The following is a 19,915-nucleotide window of genomic DNA, read 5'->3' on the forward strand; positions in this document are numbered from 1 at the left end:
TGAGTCTCCACTGCCCTGCATTTTGTATAGTAATTTACACTAGATCAAAGGGGCTGTAAAATGCTATTATATCAGAGTAGTAGAGTTTTATCCACCATTTGAAATTCACTTTGCATTAGCATAAGTGTATAGTTATTTATTCCAGTGTATACAAGGTGATAGGCTGTGGAAAGCAGACCCCAGCTCCTAGTTCCCAGATCTCAGTGAGACAACATGCCTGAAGCAAATAAGCAATATCCCTTTGACTGCTAGAAGGAACTGCACCTGGTTATTCCACTTCCTCTCAGCTGGCAGCACCCACCCTTCTATGCACCTATGCTTCCTCTTCACCCTTCCCTTGGTGCCTCTTAGAGCTCCAGTCCCCTCTCCCAGTATAAGTATCTGGGTGAGTGGGGTTGCCAGGTGAATGTGCAAGAGGGTACCTGGATGAGTATGGGTGTGCATACAGTGAGGGGCGAGCTGGCTGGATGAGTGCAGATGTCTAGTAGAATGCAAGGGGAAGGAGGAGAATAAAACACCGAGAGAGAATGTAACAGGGTGGCAGATTAAGTCCCTGTATAGGAGTGTAGGGCTGTCCTGTGAAGTCATCATAGATCCAGGTGCTAAAACCCTCCATCATAATTCAAAGTACTGTTCAATCATGATGTGCAATGAGTCAAGATAGCTCCGAGAAGGATATAAATGGGGCAGGACTGCAGAAGGTCCTGTAAGAAAATCCTAAAAACAGCCTATCTTGAGGAGAAAACTTTAGGCTGAGGTTTATGTTGTGCTAGTGTTTTTGAGTCATCTATAAAGCCAAACCCCAAGAAGGGGAAAAATTTGGAAAGTAACTCAGGTTCTTGGTAATCTGTTGAGGGCCCTGACATAACCTTATTCCCAGATCTGGACCTTAGCGTCCAAAATATGGGGGTTAGCATGAAAACCTCCAAGCTTAGTCACCAGCTTGGACCTGGTACTTGCTGCCACCACCCAAAAAATTAGAGTGTTTTGGGGCACTCTGGTCCCACTGAAAAACCTTCCCTGGGGACCCCAAGACCCAAATCCCTTGAGTCTCACAACAAAGGGAAATAATCCTTTTTCCCTTCCCCCCTCCAGGTGCTCCTGGAGAGATACACAGACACAAGCTCTGTGAAACTACCCTCTCCGTTCCCAATCCTGGAAACAAAAAGGACTTTCCTCTTCACCCAGAGGAAATGCAAAATCAGGCTAGCAAATCCAACCCACACACAGATCTCCCCTGATTTCTTCCTCCCACCAATTCCCTGGTGAGTACAGACTCAATTTCCCTGAAGTAAAGAAAACTCCAACAGGTCTTAAAAGAAAGCTTTATATAAAAAAGAAAGAAAAAATACAAATGGTCTCTCTGTATTAAGGTGATACAATACAGGGCTAATTGCTTAAAAGAATATTGAATAAACAGCCTTATTCAAAAAGAATACAAATCAAAGCACTCCAGCACTTATATTCATGCAAATACCAAAGAAAAGAAACCATATAACTTACTATCTGATCTCTTTGTCCTTACACTTAGAAACAGAAGACTAGAAAGTAGAAACTACTTCTCCAAAGCTCAGAGACAGCAGGCAGCCAGAAAACAAAGACTCAGACACACAATTCCCTCCACCCAAAGTTGAAAAAATCCGGTTTCCTGATTGGTTCTCTGGTCAGGTGCTCCAGGTGAAAGAGACATTAACCCTTAGCTATCTGTTTATGACAGGCCCTTTCTCAAGAGACAGAAACAACGGGAAGGAAAGCTATTGGGAAAGAGGCTGGAGCTGAAGTATGTGATCCCAGGGCATGAGGTGGAAACAACCACTGGGTTTGGGGCTATAGGAGGTACTGCTTCAAAAGCTTGTGCTGGGTTCAGGGCTGAATGATGAAATGAGAATCTCAGCTTTCATTTTAAAACAATGTTTCTAGCCTTCATGACTGCAAAGAAAAGCTTTCAAACTTGACCCAAGTGTAACTCAGGGTACGTCTAAACTACCTGCCGGATCGGCGGGTAGTGTTCGATGTATCGGGGATTGAGTTATTGTGTCTCGTCTGGATGCGATAAATCGATCGGCTAATCGATGCCTGTACTCCACCTTGGCAGAGGGAGCCACGCCAGTTGACTCGCCACCGTGAGGACGGCCAGAAAAGTTCAAACCCCACCACCACCCCCGCTAGTGTAGCCCAGGCCTCAGACTTGCTGTGATGCTTGAAAGAATAGCTCCACAATGTATGAACCACCCCGTTATGCTTAACTCTGAAAGCTGCTGTCAGATCAGGAAGTGTGATCAGTGCCTCAATCTGGTGTTGGGCCATGGGATCCGCATGTAGAGTATCTCTAGATCCCCAGATTACCTTAATTTGGATTGGCCCATACTGACTATGACCTTCTTTATGCCAAATCTATTCTTTACTTTTTCTCCTGTCTTTTCGTGTGGTATCCAAATGAATAAATTAGAAGATTTATCCAAGAGTATCTGAGTCATAATCAAGTTTACACAATAAATTATTTTACTGCAGATTGGCTGTAATTTATGCTTATTATCTTGACTCATGAGTCTCCTGTTTCAGGGAGCCTCATACAATCAAAATAGATAATTAGCTGAAGCCATCTCTTTGGAACAAAGCCATGCTTCATGTGGGAGACCTGCCCTTACAAACCCATAAGTTGTGGGGATCAGGGAAGATGCACTTTTGAGAGATGGAAGAATTCATGGGCATTAAACATGCAAAGTATCAAAGGCTGCTTTCTGCCCAGCTAATGCATATATTATTCCAAACTTAGTTTGTTATAACCTTATTCCCAGATTTGGACCTTAGCGTCCAAAATATGGGGGTTAGCATGAAAACCTCCAAGCTTAGTTACCAGCTTGGACCTGGTACCTGCTGCCACCACCCAAAAAATTAGAGTGTTTTGGGGCACTCTGGTCCCCCTGAAAAACCTTCCCTGGGGACCCCAAGACCCAAATCCCTTGAGTCTCACAACAAAGGGAAATAATCCTATTTCCCTTCCCCCCTCCAGGTGCTCCTGGAGAGATGCACAGACACAAGCTCTGTGAAACTACACAGAGTGATTCCCCCTCTCCGTTCCCCAGTCCTGGGAACAAAAGTACTTTCCTATTCCCCCAGAGGGAATGCAAAATCAGGCTAGCAATCCAACACACACAGACCTCCCCTGATTTCTTCCTCCCCACCAATTCCCTGGTGAGTACAGACTCAATTTCCCTGAAGTAAAGAAAAACTCCAACAGGTCTTAAAAGAAAGCTTTATATAAAAAGAAAGAAAAAATACAAATGTTCTCTCTGTATTAAGATGATACAACACAGGGTCAATTGCTTAAAAGAATATTGAATAAACAGCCTTATTCAAAAAGAATACAAATCAAAGCACTTCAGCACTTATATTCATGCAAATACCAAAGAAAAGAAACCACAGAACTTACTATCTGATCTCTTTGTCCTTACACTTAGAAACAGAAGACTAGAAAATAGAACTACTTCTCCAAAGCTCAGAGGAAACAGGCAGACAGACAAAAGACTCAGACACACACTTCCCTCCCCCCAAAGTTGAAAAAATCCGGTTTCCTGATTGGTTTTCTGGTCAGGTGTTTCAGGTGAAAGAGACATTAACCCTTAGCTATCTGTTTATGACACGCCCCCCAAATTGCAGACAGTGGGGAAGCTCACTGGCGGCAATTTCCTTCTAGAACTTGAAAATAAACAGATTAATACAACACATGCACCTTTACATATACTACTAAGTATATAACTAACAGACTTTTACATTTTAAGAACACTTTTTAACTACTGGATTCTGGGAAACTGTCACGGGAGAGTGCATCAGCAACTTTGTTAGAAGCTCCTGTGATGTGTTGAATTTCAAAATCAAAATCTTGGAGAGCTAAACTCCAACGAAGAAGTTTCTTGTTGTTCCCCTTGGCAGTATGAAGCCACTTTAGTGCAGCATGGTCAGTTTGTAGTTGGAACCGCCGTCCCCAAACATATGGGCGTAGCTTTTTCAGGGCGTACACAATGGCATAGCATTCCTTTTCACTGACTGACCAGTGACTTTCCCTCTCAGACAGTTTCTTGCTGAGAAACACGACAGGATGGAAGTTGTGATCTGTTGCTTCCTGCATGAGCACTGCTCCTATACCACGCTCAGATGCATCTGTGGTTACTAGGAATGGTTTGTCAAAATCCGGGGCCCTGAGTACAGGGTCAGACATGAGCATCGCCTTAAGCTGGGTAAAGGCCTTTTGACACTCATCAGTCCACTTAACTGCATTTGGCTGGGTCTTTTTGGTCAGGTCGGTCAATGGGGCAGCGATTTGGCTGTAGTGTGGTACAAATCACCTGTAGTATCCGGCCAAGCCTAAGAAGGATTGGACCTGTTTCTTTGACCTTGGGACAGGCCACTTTTGGATAGCATCCACCTTGGCCTGTAGGGGGTTTATGGTTTCTCGACCCACCTGGTGCCCCAGGTAAGTCACTCTGTTTTGGCCTATTTGACACTTTTTGGCCTTAACAGTTAGTCCTGCCTGCCTGATGCGCTCAAAGACCTTTTCCAGGTGTAGTAGGTGTTCGGGCCAGGAGTCTGAAAAAATGGCCACATCATCGAGGTAGGCAACTGCAAATTCTCCCAGTCCAGCTAGTAGACCATCTACCAGCCTCTGGAAGGTGGCGGGTGCATTTCGAAGGCCGAAAGGAAGGACATTGAATTCATACACCCCCGCATGGGTGACGAATGCTGACCTCTCCTTGGCAGGTTCATCTAGCGGTACTTGCCAGTACCCCTTGGTTAAGTCTATTGTAGAGATGAACTGGGCACGTCCCAACTTTTCCAATAGCTCATCAGTACGTGGCATCGGATAGTTGTCCGGACGAGTTACAGCATTTAGCTTACGGTAGTCCACGCAAAAGCGTATTTCCCCATCTGGTTTGGGTACCAGAACCACTGGAGATGCCCATGCACTGGTAGATGGGCGGATTATACCCATCTGTAGCATGTTCTGGATCTCCCGTTCTATAGCAGCTTGGGCATGAGGAGACACCCGGTAGGGTGGGGTTCTGACTGGGTGAGCATTACCTGTATCAATGGAGTGGTATGCCCGTTCAGTCCGTCCTGGGGTGGCTGAGAACAATGGGGCGAAGCTAGTGCACAGCTCCTTGATTTGTTGCCGCTGCAGACGTTCCAGGGTGGTTGAGAGGTTCACCTCTTCCACGCCACCGTCTTTTTTCCCGTCGTAGTAGACACCGTCAGGCCACTCAGCATCATCTCCCTGGACTGTAAACTGACAAACCTGTAAGTCTCTGGAATAGAAAGGCTTGAGAGAATTAGCATGGTACACTTTAGGCTTTAGTGAGGAATTGGGAAATGCTATGAGGTAGTTTACAGCTCCCAGGCGCTCTTGGACCGTGAATGGCCCTTCCCATGATGCTTCCATCTTATGGGCCTGTTGCGCCTTCAAGACCATAACCTGGTCTCCTACCTTGAAGGAACGTTCTCTGGCATGTCTGTCATACCAGGCCTTTTGCTCTTCTTGAGCATCCTTTAGGTTCTCTCTAGCAAGGGCTAAAGAGTGTCGGAGGGTGCTTTGTAGGTTGTTTACAAAGTCCAGAATGTTAGTTCCTGGAGAAGGCGTAAACCCCTCCCATTGCTGCTTCACCAACTGTAATGGCCCCTTAACCTCGTGACCATACACAAGTTCAAATGGTGAAAACCCTAAACTGGGATGTGGTACAGCCCTGTAGGCAAACAGCAACTGCTGCAACACTAGGTCCCAATTATTGGAGAATTCGTTGATGAATTTTCGTATCATGGCCCCCAAAGTTCCATTGAACCTTTCCACCAGGCCATTGGTTTGATGGTGGTACGGGGTGGCAACCAAGTGATTCACCCCATGAGTTTCCCACAGTTTTTCCATGGTCCCTGCCAGGAAATTAGACCCTGAATCTGTAAGGATGTCGGAGGGCCAACCTACCCTGGCAAAGATGTCTGTTAGGGCCAGGCACACAGTGTTAGCCCTGGTGTTGCCTAGAGCTACTGCTTCTGGCCATCGGGTAGCAAAGTCCACTAAAGTCAGTACGTACTGCTTTCCTCTGGGCGTCTTTTTTGGGAAAGGGCCCAGAATATCCACAGCTACTCGCTGAAATGGGACCTCAATTATGGGGAGTGGCTGGAGAGGGGCCTTGACCTGATCTTGAGGCTTACCCACTCTTTGGCATACCTCACAAGACCGGACATACTTGGCAACATCCTTGCCCATCCCCTCCCAGTGGAAGGACTTCCCCAACCGGTCCTTGGTTCTGTTCACCCCAGCATGGCCACTGGGATGATCATGGGCTAAGCTTAAGAGCTTCCCCCGGTACTTAGTTGGAACCACCAACTGTTTTTGCGGCTGCCATTCTTCCCGGTGTCCACCAGAAAGAATTTCCTTGTATAAAAGTCCTTGGTCTATAACAAACCGGGATCGATTAGAAGAGCTGAGAGGCGGTGGGGTGCTCCGTGCCGCCGCCCACGCTTTCTGAAGGCTGTCATCTGCTTCCTGCTCAGCCTGGAACTGTTCCCTTGAGGCTGGGGTCACCAGTTCTTCCTCAGACTGTGGACTTGGGCTTGGTCCCTCTGGAAGCGATGTAGGTGATGGGGTTGTTTCCGTTGCTGGTGAACCGCTCTCCGCTGGTGCACCTGAGGGTATTTCAGGCTCTGGCTGAGCCTTTTGGGTATGGCTGTCGTGTGCTTCTGCCAGTTCTGGCTCGCTGGCGCCCTCTGGCGTTGAGTTTGAAGATGTGGTTGCACTTGCTGGTGCTGGTTGCTGTTCCAGTTCCGGGCCTGGGACTGGAGATGCTGTGGCTGTTTCAGTGGTAGGCATGGAATCCGGGTCCACTACCTCTGTCTGGGTCTCTGGTAACACAGACGGGGCCTCTGTGGACGGCTCAGGAACAGGAATGGGTCTGGAAGCTTGCCTGGTTTGGCTACGTGTAACCATTCCCACTCTCTTGGCCCGCCTCACCTGGTTGGCCAAGTCTTCCCCCAGTAACATGGGGATAGGATAATTGTCATAGACTGCAAAAGTCCACATTCCTGACCAGCCTTTGTACTGGACAGGCAGTTGAGCTGTAGGCAAGTGTACAGCTTGTGACATGAAGGGGTAAATTGTAACTTTGGCCTTTGGGTTGATGAATTTGGGGTCAACGAAGGATTGGTGGATAGCTGACACTTGTGCCCCCGTGTCTCTCCACGCAGTAACCTTCTTTCCGCCCACTCTCAAATTTTCCCTTCGCTCCAAGGGTATTTGAGAGGCATCTGGGCCTGGGGATCTTTGGTGTGATGGAGGTGTAATGAATTGCACTCGCATGGTGTTCTTGGGACAGTTGGCCTTGATATGTCCCAGTTCATTACACTTAAAGCATCTTCCATCTGATGGGTCACTGGGCCGAGGTGAGTTACTGGAGACTGGTGAGGTTGAAGGGTAGGATATCTGTGGCTTTACTTGGGTGGTATGTGGGGTCTTTGGCTGTCCTCGGTTGTAGGGTTTATGGTCTGTGTGCCCCCTGTGGTAATCGTTCCCCTTGACAGTAGCTTTTTTGCTTTCTGCCAGTTCCATCCATTTGGCTCCAATCTCCCCCGCCTCAGCGATAGTTTTGGGATTTCTATCTTGTATGTACCGTGTGATGTCTTCAGGAACACCATCCAAGAACTGCTCCATTTGTATGAGGAGGTTCACTTCTTCCAAGGTTTGAATGTTGTTTCCTGTTAACCAGGCCTCATAGTTTTTTGCAATGTAGTAGGCGTGTTTGGGAAATGACACCTCTGGTTTCCACTTTTGGGTTCTGAAGCGCCAACGGGCATGATCTGGGGTTATCCCCATCCTGTATCTGGCCTTGGTTTGAAAAAGTTTATAGTCATTCATTTGCGGCTTGGGCATTTCAGCTGCCACCTCTGCTAAAGGTCCACTGAGTTGTGGCCTTAATTCCACCATGTACTGGTCTTCGGGGATGCTGTACCCAAGACAGGCTCTTTCAAAATTTTCCAAGAAGGCCTCGGTGTCATCACCTGCCTTGTAGGTGGGAAATTTCCTGTGCTGTGGAGCAATAATTGGCGCCGGGTTGTTAGGGTTGGCTGGCACATGCAGCCCAGCTTTTGCCATCTCCAGTTCATGTTTTCTCTGTTTTTCCTTCTCTTCATTCTCTTTTTGTTGTTTTTCCATTTCTTTTTGTTGTTTTTCCATTTCTTTTTGGTGCTTTTCCATTTCTTTTTGGTGCTTTTCCATTTCTCGGCGGTGGGCCACCTCTTCTTCTTCTAGTTTTCTTTTGTGTGCTGCCTCTTGGGCTGCCTGTTCTCGTTGGAAGGCTGCCAGTTTGATGCTTTCTTCCTTTTCTTTCATCTCCATCTGTCGCCTGTGTTCAGCTTCTTTGAATTGGTCTTCGGCCTCCATTTTTGTCCTGGTAGACATGGTTTCTGTTTTCTTGGGTTGGGGTGCCCTCCGGTGTTTCTCTTTTGAACTGCAGGCTCTGTTGCCTCCTGAAGTCTGCCTAGCAACAGTGCTTTTTTCCCCTTTCTCTCTCTAGCTAATGTTCAATTAAGGGAAACCAGAAAAACCACTTTATCTGCATGCATATAAGTGCTGGTACTTGCCTCCTAATGGGAGGGCTATTGCATGACAAAAGACCCTTAACAGTCTTCTCGCTTAATATGCAAACCACAAACTGCTAGAGAGCAGAAAAAAAAATTCTCTCTGGTTCCCTTTTAAAACCAAACTGTTTCTCTCTGCTAAAAAGCCCTTAGCAGAGAAAAGAAAAATATAATATTCCTACTGGCTTCTGGGTTCTGTCTATATCCCGCCGCTGCTACACCATGTTATAACCTTATTCCCAGATTTGGACCTTAGCGTCCAAAATATGGGGGTTAGCATGAAAACCTCCAAGCTTAGTTACCAGCTTGGCCCTGGTACTGCTGCCACCACCCAAAAAATTAGAGTGTTTTGGGGCACTCTGGTCCCACTGAAAAACCTTCCCTGGGGACCCAAGACCCAAATCCCTTGAGTCTCACAACAAAGGGAAATAATCCTTTTTCCCTTCCCCCCTCCAGATGCTCCTGGAGAGATACCCAGACACAAGCTCTGTGAAACTACACAGAGTGATTCCCCCTCTCCGTTCCTCAGTCCTGGGAACAAAAGTACTTTCCTATTCCCCCAGAGGGAATGCAAAATCAGGCTAGCAATCCAACACACACAGACCTCCCCTGATTTCTTCCTCCCCACCAATTCCCTGGTGAGTACAGACTCAATTTCCCTGAAGTAAAGAAAAACTCCAACAGGTCTTAAAAGAAAGCTTTATATAAAAAGAAAGAAAAATACAAATGTTCTCTCTGTATTAAGATGATACAACACAGGGTCAATTGCTTAAAAGAATATTGAATAAACAGCCTTATTCAAAAAGAATACAAATCAAAGCACTTCAGCACTTATATTCATGCAAATACCAAAGAAAAGAAACCATAGAACTTACTATCTGATCTCTTTGTCCTTACACTTAGAAACAGAAGACTAGAAAATAGAACTACTTCTCCAAAGCTCAGAGGAAACAGGCAGACAGACAAAAGACTCAGACACACACTTCCCTCCCCCCAAAGTTGAAAAAATCCGGTTTCCTGATTGGTTTTCTGGTCAGGTGTTTCAGGTGAAAGAGACATTAACCCTTAGCTATCTGTTTATGACAAGAGTATCTCTAGATCCCCAGATTACCTTAATTTGGATTGGCCCATACTGACTATGACCTTCTTTATGCCAAATCTATTCTTTACTTTTTCTCCTGTCTTTTCGTGTGGTATCCAAATGAATAAATTAGAAGATTTATCCAAGAGTATCTGAGTCATAATCAAGTTTACACAATAAATTATTTTACTGCAGATTGGCTGTAATTTATGCTTATTATCTTGACTCATGAGTCTCCTGTTTCAGGGAGCCTCATACAATCAAAATAGATAATTAGCTGAAGCCATCTCTTTGGAACAAAGCCATGCTTCATGTGGGAGACCTGCCCTTACAAACCCATAAGGTGTGGGGATCAGGGAAGATGCACTTTTGAGAGATGGAAGAATTCATGGGCATTAAACATGCAAAGTATCAAAGGCTGCTTTCTGCCCAGCTAATGCATATATTATTCCAAACTTAGTTCCTCCGTAGCTGGAAAGAACAGACATCTCATCCTTGAACTGCAGAGTGTTGCACTTCTCCCCTGGCCAGCTGCCATCCTCATAACACTATTGCATGTCAGAACTAAGGCAGTCATTGCAGATGACAGCTCAGCAGCTCACAGGAAGTGCAGACTTCTTGTATGGGTTCTCCACACCCTAGTTATGTGTACAGCAGAAATATACCAGTCCTGCTATCTAGCCAACACCCATACTGGTAAGAAGCTTGGTTTCTCCCTATATAAAATATACTATAGAAACTCCCCAGCATTCTTAGCCAATACGAATGGAGATTTATAGAGTGATTCTTAGCCTGCAACAATGGTTTAGACTAAATAATCTGAATATACACACAAGTCAAAAGAAAATATTATTTGAAATATCTCACATATTTATAGTGTTTGCTTAATTAGTGTTAATGTGTTCAAATGCATCTTCTGTGAGAAAATCTCCATTAGTATTTAAATATAGACAAAGACAATGAACTGCTCAACCACTGGCTAAAATGAGAGTGGTGTTGGTGTTCTCCTACGGAAGCCTCATCCAATCTTCTTTGCTCAAGGAAGGTTGCTGGGATGTAACACTTTGAACTGGAGAGTGCATAAGAGTGGGAGGAGAAAGTCATCTATTGAGAAATGCTTATGATTTCCTCTTTTTTGTTGTTGTTTAACATTTAAAAAATATTCAATACAAATTAGAGCTGGGTGGGGTTTTCTGACCAAAAAATGCAGATTTGGATTAACTGAAAAATGTTGTGAATTTGTGTTGATTTTGGCTAAGTGGTTTTGGTTGAAATGAAAGAAGAATTTTTTTTCTGAAATATCTGAATGAACAGTTTCAATTTTCCAGACTAGATTCACCAGGGGATTTAGCAGTCGTCCTGCCCCATCTCTTTATTCCTAATAGCCCTGTCACTCACCTGGTATGTCAGAGACACTCTAGAGCAGAGACTTAAACCCAGGTCTCTTCATGCCCAGGTGAGTGCCCAGTCCACTAGACTATTGGCTATTCTAGGCTGGGTTACTCTCAGGCCTGGTCTACACTACGATTTTAGGTCAAATTTAGCAGCGTTACCTCGATTTAACCCTGGACCCGTCCACACGACAAAGCCCTTTTTTTTCAACTTAAAGAGCTCTTTAAATTGATTTCTTTACTCCACCTCCGACGAAGGGATTAGTGCTGAAATCGGCCTTGCTGGGTCAAATTTGGGGTAGTGTGGACACAATTTGACAGTATTGGCCTCTGGGAGCTATCCCAGAGTGCTCCATTGTTACCACTCTTCGACAGAGCTCTCAATTTAGATGCACTGGCCAGGTAGACAGGAAAAGACCCGCGAACTTTTGAATTTCATTTCCTGTTTGGCCAGCGTGGCGAGCTGATCAGCACAGGTGACCATGCAGAGCTCATGGAGAGCTCATCAGCATGATGTGCACATTGCTGGGGCACATTGCCCGTCCTGTACTTTGTGAGAAATCTACATCCATGTCTATGTCCTCATCACTCTCGTCACTGCGCTGCTGTCGCCTCCTCGCCTGGTTTTGCTTTTGCAACTTCTGGTTCTGCATATACTCTAGGATAATGCGTGTGGTGTTTACAGTGTTCATAATTGCCACGGTGATCTGAGCAGGCTCCATGATCTCAGTGCTATGACGTCTGCACTGAAAAAAGGCACGAAACAATTGTCTGCCATTGCCCTGACGGAAGGAGGGGTGACTGATGACATGGCTTACAGGGAATTAAAATCAACAAAAGGGGTGGCTTTGCATCAAGGAGAAACACAAACAACTGTCACACAGAATGGCCCCCTAAAGGATTGAACTCAAAATCCTGGGTTTAGCAGGCCATTGATTTCTCAAAACAAATCGGGTCCATTTCTTGTTTTGATCCACTCCATCTATCTTTTACATCTTAGGCTGGCAGCAGATGGTGCAGTATGACTGCTAGCCATCATCATCTCCTGACTGCTCGGCAGAAGACGGTGCAGTATGACTGCTAGCCATCATCTCCTGGGTGCTCGGCAGAAGATGGGAATGACCTGGCTGAGTCACTTCCATGTCTGCCCAGGCACCCCTGACCGACCTCACTGAGGTCAGCTAAAAGAGCACCCAGCAATACGACGACGATGGCTACCAATCGTAATGCACCGTCTGCTGCCAAAAGGCAATGAGCTGCTGCTGTGTAGCAATGCAGTCCCACATCTGCCAGCACCCAGGAGACGTACAGTGACAGTGAGCTGAGCGGGCTCCATGCTTGCCGTGGTATGGCGTCTCCACAGGTAACCCAGGAAAAAAGGTGCAAAAGGATTGTCTGGCATTGCTTTCATGGAGGGAGAGAGGGAGATTGGGACCTGACAACATGTACCCAGAACCACCTGTGACACTGTTTTTGCCCTATCAGGCATTGGGATCTCAACCCAGAATTCCAATGGGCAATAGAGCCTGCAGGAATTGTGGGATAGCTACCCACAGTAACCCACAGTGAAATGCTCCGGAAGTCGATGCTAGCCTCGGTACTGTAGATGCAGTCCACCGACTTAATGCACTTAGAGCATTTTGTGTGGGGACACGCACAATTGACTATATAATAGCATTTCTAAAAAACTGACTTCTATAAATTCGACCTAATTTCATAGTGTAAACATACCCTCAGTTGCTCCTGTTGAAGTTGATCCACTTTGTATAAAATACTTGACTAGTCACTGGGCCAAACAGATTGATTCTATAGCCTGATGATTAGGGCACTTATCTAACAGGAGGTTTCAGTCCCTGCCCGCAATGAATATTCAACAGGAAATTTATATAGGTGTTAGGCTGAACTCCAGTACATACTATACCTATTTAGACACAATTTTTCATGTGTACACTGAGGTAGATTCTGAGGAATTTACTTCTGCAGAGTTAATTATGGGTGTGTTAATCATTTGCATTCATGATCATATCTGAATCACTATAGACTGTTTTATACACTGACTGCTGAGATTATTCTCTATTGTGTCTTCATACAAAAAAATTATTAGGTATATTAGGTATTTCTAAGGCACCCATCATTGTGGTATCTAATTTATATCTGATTCCGCTGAAAGAGTCTGTTGTGCTTTGACATACTTCCAGGTCATTCTGAAAATTTGTTTTCTATCATTTCAATTAAGCAATGTAAACCATGTGGACGTTTAAGTGACCATTGAGTATCTGTTATGCAGTGGTGCAGATCACAAGGATGTGTACATTGTAAACTTTTGGGGGCAGGGCCTGTTGGTTTATTTGTTTATACAGTACCTAGCATAATAAGGCCTTTTCTCTGTTTGGGAACCCTTGACACTATACAAATAAATGACACGCTGAAAAAGAGAAGGGACTGGAGGAACAGTGATTGTTCCAGTTACAAATAGTGCATTTGAAAATTGTTAGTAAATTCAGATGTATATGCCAATAATGATTACAGCTTTTTTTTTTTAATAGTTTTATACGAATGTAGTGCTTCCAAAAGATACCAGAATGAAACCCCTGGAGTTTAAGTTCTGTTTTATTATCCACCGAACAGTAAAGTATGGGTAAGCAGCTTCCCAAACCCTGCCCTACCAGTGTGCTCCCCTGTAGGGAACAGCCTCAGGGGTGAGCATATACGTTAGTCTCAGTGGGTTCAAGTCACTTCTGATATAACTTCACTAGCTACCACAGATTTGCACCAGGGATGAGCTGGATCCTATGTACACTGAGCCCTTGGTCTGTTCTCTGAAATTTTCCTCACAGGAATTACATCAAATATGGGGAGGATTCTTCTGATGTGGATGTCTATTAACTGACTAGGATATGGACTGAGATCGTTAACTCATTTCATATAGGCCACCAATAGCCATCAGCTGGCAATGTTTTTTTATCTCTTTTATCAGGGTCAAATTTGCCAGGATCTGTGTTCCATTACTTACCGGTATTTGTTTAGCCATGCCCCATTTAATTTATACAACTGACAATAAAATGGAACACTTCTAGAAGAATTATTAGTTTATTCATCAGTGTCAACCAATTCCTCTAGATTTTTGGTTGTAGACAGTCAACTTCACACACACAACTTTGTGAGTATTCCACAAAGATCAGTAATATTTCCCACGTATTCAAAGTATATGTGAAACCACCTGGAAAGAGTGAGACACTACAGGCTTCAAAGTCCGACACATTTATATTTTGTTCTCATAGCGCAAAAAAATGCTATCACATGGGTGTCTCAGTGCTTGAGCATGATAAATATCTGTATGAAAAACAACTGTCTGTAGCTCAATCCAGCTGAAATAGATTCATAGATTCATAAATTTATAAATCTAGGACTGGAAGGGACCTCGAGAGGTCATCGAGTCCAGGCCCCTGCCCTCATGGCAGGACCAAATACCGTCTAGACCATCCCTGATAGACATTTATCTAACCTACTCTTAAATATCTCCAGAGATGGAGATTCCACAACCTCCCTAGGCAATTTATTCCAGTGTTTAACCACCCTGACAGTTAGGAGCTTTGAGAAAGTGGAAATACTTTCTCCAAGAAACAAACCAAATAGATGCGGTAGTGAATGATGTTGGTAGGAGAGAAAAAATTTTCAAGGAACTGAGACAGGCACTGGACTTCTTTTTTATTGAAATTCTATGCCCTCTGGCTTTAAACTAGGTGTGCAGTTTTGGGGTCCTTCTAGACTAACTGCAGCTTCTAGACAGCCAGATAACATAGCAACAGTGTCCAGTAGAGCCTTTTCCATCTTTGGCTATCTAGAAAAGAAGTCCCTTTCCTATCAGACATAGACCTAAATGTGTGAGCCACGCCTTTTTACTTCCAACAAGACAGCAAAATGTCAGTCCATGAAGATCATTTGTCATTTCTTCTGGACCAGCATGTAGTGACTTGCCTAGTAGGTACAGAGACTGGTGCTCCATCCACAACACTGGCTCCCTATTTGATTCAAGATTTGCTTCAAGGCACTGATATTAATTATTCAAGTTCTCACTAGGTTGAAGCCTGACTGTCTCAAAAACTTTCTCTCTGAGACCCACCATGACAGCTGTAATCATTGGGTACTTGAATAATTAGATGACAGGCATCAACTCTTCTTGACAGCAGGCTCTCTATTGGAGATAAGATCAAATCTTGGTATCTTTAGGGTGAAATGTAGGACTCCGCTATTTGTACAAGGCTTCCCACAATAAAAGTCACTACAGAACAGCCAGAAATGCTTTCTCCAAGAAACAAACAAATGAAAACAGCCCTACATAGAAACTGGTAAAACCTATGGAGAAATTGAATGTATGATCCTTTCAGCTGAAATGTTGCTTTTTCTTAACTGTGTATATAGTACCCTAGTGCATTAAAAATCCATAGATATTTCTTAACAACTCCCTACCCTTAGCTTACCATTTGCATTCTTCTTATTGTTTATTTGTATTACTATTGTGCCTAGGAACCCTAGTCATGGACCAGCACTCCATTGTGCTAGACGCTGTACAAACAAAAAGAAGACAGTTCCTACCCAAGCACATATGCATATTTCTTAATGTCATTTTTAAAAAAAAATCAGAAGTAGTGTTTTAAATACAAAACACATTTATATATCTTTTTAATATCCTCTAAATTAAACAAACTAATCTCTTACAAAATTAGGCTCTAATCCTGTAAACAACCATGAATAACTTTATGCATGTTAATAGTTTCATTGACGTCAGTGGGATCACTTCTGTATAAAGTTAGGAACATGCATAAGTGTTTTCAGGAGTAAGCCCTTAGGCATTATCTTTGTATTGAAATGTGTTTAACATGATGTTAGGCTAAATTTTCACAAAGATGTGCCTAAGCAGGATCCCTAAAACTAGCAACAGCTCACCTAGCTGGGAATCAATGGCATTTCCACCAGAGTGAACATTTTCAAAAAATGGTACCTCAGTGCCTAAAAACTACTATGCACCGGAATTTTCAAGGAGGCTGTCACAGGGTGGCTGGCTTCTTAAAGAGGAGATGGGCCGAGCCCCTCCTGAGACACAATTATCTCACCTCTCCGGGTGGCTATGTGTCTGGTGGGTCATGTGACCCAATCAGGCCTTTTGGGGGAAGAGATAAGAGCAGAGGAAGAGTAAGGGGGAAATGGCACTCCAGAGGAGAGTGTCATCAGTCCTCCTTATTCAACATCATTCAATGATCTTCCAAAAGAGAGGAGTGCTGGAATAGGCATCTCTTTATTTGCTGACAACTGTGCCCTATGGGCCAAAAAAATCCAGAAACTCTGAAATAGTTGCTAAAAGAATAAATGAAGCACTAAGGAAGGGTGTGGAATGGGAAAACGTGGGCTTGAAATTCTCAACTGACAAAACTAAGGGAATGAAATTCGCTAAATACAAAATTTAAAAAGATTATAAATTGTATCTGTATGCAAAGCAAATAAATATAGTTAAAAGCTTCACATTTTTAGGTGTGATATTTGATGATTAACTCACTTGGCACTAATTATTGCGTATACATGCCAGGCTTTCAGTTAGGCATAAAAAACAAATCTGAAAAAACTTGACTCAAGCCAAGCTCGGGTGTTGCGAATTGCATGTGTTGCCTTCATTCACAATGCTGTTGTGTGTACTGTAAATAGCTGTGGGTGAAATGCCTATTACTTTAAGAATGAAACTTTTAAAATTAACCTTTTGAATGAAAGACATTCGAAACACTAGATGATGGAAACACTAAGCCAATATATGAGAATGCTGGGAATTAAGTGGTCGATGAGTAGGGCAAAAACTCAAAATACCTAAAGTAAGTAGGGTTAAAGCATGGACAAAGGATCTTAGGGAAAAGAAAAACTCAAAGAGGTTTAAATCTATAGCTTTGGGAAAATGTGTTATAACTGGAAAATTATGCCTCCTGAGGTAGATATGGAATTGCATAATGAAATTAAAAGAGAAAAAGGAGTGTTAAATGTGCAAGATATAGCAAATAAATACATTTGTGATAAATGCCAAATGAATACCAATGGCTCCAAAGATGTAAAAACTAGAAGAGTGGGAACAGCATTTTGCGTTCCTTTGCTTGGAATCAACAAAGCTGTAAGTCTATCAAATTGTGTACTGTTTTGATGACTGACCTAGCAGGAATAATGATTGGCATTAAATTGGCTCATAGACGTGTGCCCAGCTGCCGTGGTCATCCTGTCTGATATCCAGTCAGGACTACTGGTGGTCAGAAATGGCACTTCAGATAGCAGAAATTACATATTAATGAAATATTTCTCATAACAACAGAATTGACACAGTTGGGGTGTAATCATAGTAACAGCTTGGATCCTAGCGCATGTAGAGGTTTTTATGCACTGAGGTAGTGGGCAATGAGCTGACAGATAAAGTGGCAAAAAATGCTGTCAGACATGACCAAGTTGATTTAGAGATCCCTTTAAGTAAACTGGAGTTAAAAATGTTTAATTAAAAATGAGTTGAGAGAGAAATGGCAGGAAATATGGACAAAATAAATGAGGGGAGGGGAAATATTCTGTGAAATATGCTCAAGAATAAAAAATGCTGATATACTCCAAAGCCCTGAGAGAGAGAGTGAAGTGGCTCTATTTAGACTTTCAACTGGCATTGTGTCTTAAATAGTAATTTATTTCTAAGAAACAAAATAAAGATTGATGATATGGGATGAGCAAGGTCCAGGAAACAGTTGATCATCTCCTTTGGGAGTGCAAAGAGTATACCATTAAAAGGGGATATTTATATGAAAAATGTATTGACCTTAAAGTATCAAAATTTTCACTGCAATGCCAAGTAAGAGCATCAGGAAAATGGGGCCCTATAAAATAAGCAATATTGCAGGGCTTTAAGAATATTGGGAAAGGTGGAAGATTTTAATTCTTGAATTATCTATTGTGGCCAGTGCTTGGCAGTCATAGACTCAGCAAGTGAGTCTGCTTTGCCATAAAACACAAAAAGAAGAGTAAGGGGGAGGTCAGACTCCAGGTAAGAAGCCTTGTGCGTCTCTGCTGGATAGAGAGCAGAAAAATAGACCCTCAAGGAGACTCATGTGTGGACCCAGTCACACACTGGAGTGAAGACTCTTTGTTTTAAATTTTGGCAAATACATTGCAAACCCTCTGTGACCACTCAGCTATCATAGGAATGTTTGGTTAGGCATTTGAAGGCTGCAAGACTATTACATGGCAGCAGCAAATGGGAGCTCTAGAAGAACATGGGTGGGGAGAGCTGTCAAAGAAGAACACCCTGAAAAAGATAAGCAGAATACACATAGGGTGAGATTATTGATGGCATTAAGGAGCCTAACTCCCATTGATTCAACAGTCTGCAGAGCCTAGAACAATAGAGTCAGTTACCACGTTAATGCTAGTGAGCTGAATTTTGTTCCCTGACAGACAATAAAAATCAATTTTGTATAGAATGAAACTAGCTAATTACATTAGATGTGATTTTTTATAAGCAATATACTGTATATATTCGTTCATAAGCTGAACTTTTTTAGTAAAAAAGGGAAGCACCAGAGATGGAGGTCGGCTCTTGAATAGGTATAGAGAGGGAGAGGTAGGACACAGCCCCTACGCCCAACGGAGGGAGCAAGGAGAGCAGCACAGCCAGCAGAGCCAGAAGGGAAGAGGCGGGGCCAGAGTTTCTCCACTTCTGGCCACACTGCTCCACCCCAGCCTCCGAAACAGCTGCAGCTCCAGGCTGGCAGGCTGCAGCCGTGCCGCTTGGTCCTGCCCCCCAGAGCAGGCTGTGGCCACGCCGCTGGAGCACGCTGTGGCCGTGCCACCTGGCCCAGCTGGCTGGAACATGCTGCGGCCACACCACCCAATCTGACCTGCCAGAGCAGGCTGCAGCCGCGCTGCCCAGCCTGCTGGAGCAGCTCCAGCCAGGTCAGAGACATCCTCCCCTGGTCCTCCACAGATAAGATGGGAAGGGATGGGATGGGGAGAGTGTAGGGGTCCTGGGTTAGGGGTGAGGTCATGTGGGGGATGGTCACAGGGATTACTCCCCTTACTCCCAGCTTCTCCCCCGAAAAAAAAATTTCCCCACCAGTTGCTGTCCTGGCCCATCAGGGTAAGCAGCTGGCGTGCTGAGACACTTTGTTTACTTAGGTTTACCTCCGTGCCTGTGGATGCTCAAGGTAATCAAACCATCTCGGCCCTCCAGTGGCTTATACTGATGGCCCAGGAGCCAAAGTTTGCTGACCCCTGAATTATAGGGTCGGCTTATGAACGGGTTATAAAATTTTTCCATTTTTACTTATGCATCTTGGAGTGGGGGGTTGGCTTATAAATGAACCAGCTTATGGTCAAGTATATATGGTATATAAACTCTTATTCTTCAGGGCATAAGCTAAATGAAAGGGGTAGGAAGAAATTACCTCCATAGCCAGTTGTAAACGAGTATTTAGGGATTTTTTTTGCATCTATTTAAAATTTAAAGCAACAGGAAGAGTTTGGAGACCTGTACTACAGTGATAATCATAAATGTCAAGAGGCACGCTTATGGCTCATCGGTATGTAGATTTGATAACTTAATTGTAGGATCTGGCAGTAGAAAGACATGGGCTAAGAGGGTGAAAGCCATTATGCAAACAAAAATATTCATCTGTGGAACTGAGAAAACACAGAAAGCTGCCACCATGGTACATTGCTGTTCCATAAATATCCTCATTTTTAAAGTCATTCCCTCTTTAAAGTGTGATTCATATTCTCACAGTCTCATGGATTGTATCTATCTAGG

This window comes from Gopherus evgoodei, chromosome 3 (genome assembly GCF_007399415.2).
Source record: "Gopherus evgoodei ecotype Sinaloan lineage chromosome 3, rGopEvg1_v1.p, whole genome shotgun sequence".
NCBI lineage: Eukaryota > Metazoa > Chordata > Testudines > Testudinidae > Gopherus > Gopherus evgoodei.